Source organism: Lissotriton vulgaris, chromosome 8, assembly GCF_964263255.1.
Source record: "Lissotriton vulgaris chromosome 8, aLisVul1.2, whole genome shotgun sequence".
NCBI lineage: Eukaryota > Metazoa > Chordata > Amphibia > Caudata > Salamandridae > Lissotriton > Lissotriton vulgaris.
In genome coordinates this window covers 1,420,713,503-1,420,716,629 of record NC_141696.1, presented here as the reverse complement: position 1 = coordinate 1,420,716,629, position 3,127 = coordinate 1,420,713,503, and positions in this window count along the sequence as shown.

The following is a 3,127-nucleotide window of genomic DNA, read 5'->3' as shown; positions in this document are numbered from 1 at the left end:
ATTCAGAGTGCAGAGAATCTCTCTAACTGGCAGATTCACTTAGATTCCAATAGCATACTCAGCTTTGTGAAGTAATAATATAGTAACCTCCCAATAATCTGCTTGGGGATTCGTAAGCACCTATGAAGCACTCCTGTGCTCTCATGAAGGATAATCTCCAAAGGGTTTAAAGCAAAATCATCAAAACGGAAAACAAAACATGAAGCAAAATCATCAAGGAGGAAAATTCGTGGTTAAGCAAAATCCTCAAGGAGGAAAATACTCGGTAAAGCAAAATCAGCAAGGAGGATAATACAATGCAGGCAAACAGGGGACCGAGCTTCGATTCACTCAAAGAAGCTCACTCGTCACAGCATGGGTCTATGTCAGGGCAAAGGATTGAGGAAATAGCCCGTCCCACAAACTCGAGTGACTGAGAACTGAAATGCGCTCCTGCGCAGTTCTCCAGGTCACTGTGTTTTTTAAAGTTCCTGAGCAGGTTACACAAGCAGAGGCAGAACACCTCAGTAGCGGCTCGGTTCCAGCCGTGAGTTAATCAAAAACACACAAAGAAACAGTCAAGCAGGAACAGACTACGCAGACTGCGTGTCACTCCAGCCAGGGGTTTTAATACTTGCAATTCAAGGTCTTATACATCGGAAGCCTCCCGAAGCACGGAAATCCTCTTCTCCTAGGACACGAAGCGAGCTGGATACTCTGCAGGTTCTGGATTGGCAAGCCCCGTCTTTCTGACGTGGAAGAGCTTTGTAGGGGATGCCGATCATGGGGCGCTTCCGGGTCAGGCCTCGACGCATCTGGGTAATGTAGTTTGCTTTGCCTCCTCTGGCATTTACACCTCGCAAAAGCCTCGTAATCGCTACAGAGCCCCCTCTCGAGGACCGACGTCCCGGCGGTCTACCCGGTTTACCAGGGTTCGCCGCATGAAAGCGGGCCAGCAATACAGGGCAGTGCAGATTCGCAGAGGATTCCCAGGTTCTTTCCTCTACCCCAAAACCCTTCCAGCCTATCAGATACTGAATCCGACCCCTAACCATGCGGGAGTCCAGAATCTCCTCCACCTCATACTCCTCCTGTCCATCTACCTCCATAGGAAGTGGCCTGGAAGGGAGCCTCATACTGATTGGACACTGTCGAAGCAGAGATACATGGACCACTGGGTGAACACGCCAAGACGTGGGGAGGGACAAAAGTACAGCCACAGGGTTAATCACTTCTTCAATCCCGTAAGGGCCTATGTACTTGGGTGCCAATTTACCCACCCCTTTTAAATGCAGACTTTTTGTGGACAGCCAGACTTTATCTCCCACCTTATAGACGGGCTCAGGAGTCCGTTTTCTGTCAGCATACTCCTTCTGGGTGGACTGTGACAAGGCCAACTGATGTTTGGCCTCAAGTAGGACAGCCCGTAAATGGGCGTGACGTTCTTGGATGGAAGGGTGTGTGGAGGTAACTGGCCATTCAAAGGGGAACATGTCTGGATGAAAACCATACAAACAAAAAAAAGGCGAACATCCTAACGTTGAGTGATCGGCGTTATTATATGCGAACTCCGCAATCCAGACTAGAGGGTACCAATCGGAGGAATTCTGAAGGGCAAAGCAACGTAGATATTGTTCCAAAGTCTGGTTCAGTCTTTCGGTTTTCCCATCGGTTTGGGGGTGGAAACTGGTAGATAGACGTGCTTCTATGTTCAATGCTTGACAAAGAGCCTTCCAGAAGCGTGAGGTAAACTGTGTCCCTCGGTCAGTGATAAGGACTCTGGGGATCACTGACATAATATAGAATGACAAAATATAGACTTACCAAAATATAGTCACCAAAATATAGAATGCCAAAATATCGAATTCCTATCTACAAACAGGTAAGTACAAAAATATCGAATCCAAAATATAGTCTGTAAAAAATATAGTCAGTCAAAATATCATTTTTTTTTAAATGTCTTAAAAGTAATTTAAAATTAATGAAATAATAAATAGAATTAACTAAAACATACTTAAAAATACTCAAATAACCTTAAAATTAAGATATAATTAATTTAAGTTATTAATAAAAAATGTACAATATTTTACCGTAGGATAGCAGGAGGGTAACATTTAATATTACCACTCCAGTGAGTGCAACAGTAGGGAAAGCGTTGGCTAGCATAGGGGTAAAAAATACTATTCCCACTCCAGTGAGTGCAACAGTAGGGAAAGCGTTGGATAGCGTAGGGGTAAAAAATACTATTCCCACTCGAGAGTGCAACAGTAGGGAAAGCGTTGGATAGCGTAGGGGTAAAAATTACTATTCCCACTCCAGAGAGTGCAACAGTAGGGAAAGCGTGAGTGCAACAGTAGGGAAAGCGTTGGATAGCGTAAGGGTAAAAATTACTATTCCCACTCCAGAGAGTGCAACAGTAGGGAAAGCGTTGGATAGCGGGAGGGTAAAAAATACTATTCCCACTCCAGTGAGTGCAACAGTAGGGAAAGCGTTGGATAGCGTAGGGGTAAAAAATACTATTCCCACTCCAGAGAGTGCAACAGTAGGGAAAGCGTTGGATAGCGGGAGGGTAAAAATTACTATTCCAACTCCAGAGCGTGCAACAGTAGGGAAAGCGTTGGATAGCGTAGGGGTAAGAATTACTATTCCCACTCCAGAGAGTGCAACAGTAGGGAAAGCGTTGGATAGCGTAGGGGTAAAAAATACTATTCTCACTCCAGAGAGTGCAACAGTAGGGAAAGCGTTGGATAGCGGGAGTGTGAGAATTACTATTCCCACTCCAGATAGTGCAACAGTAGGGAAAGCTTTGGATAGCGTAGGGGTAAAAAATACTATTCCCACGCCAGAGAGTGCAACAGTAGGGAAAGCGTTGGATAGCGGGAGGATGAAAATTACTATTCCCACTCCACTGAGTTTAACAGTAGGGGAAGTAATGATTTAATATATTATTAAAAATAAATTAAATATCAATACCAATAAAACATTAATTGAAATTAATAACCAATGTAATATTATGTAATAATTAATTAGAAATAGAACTACATATTAGTTATTAAAAATTAATAACCTATTCATAATTATTTAACAACTAATTAATTTTCAATAACAAAAACTTATTAATAATAAAAACTATTACCAATTAAAAATT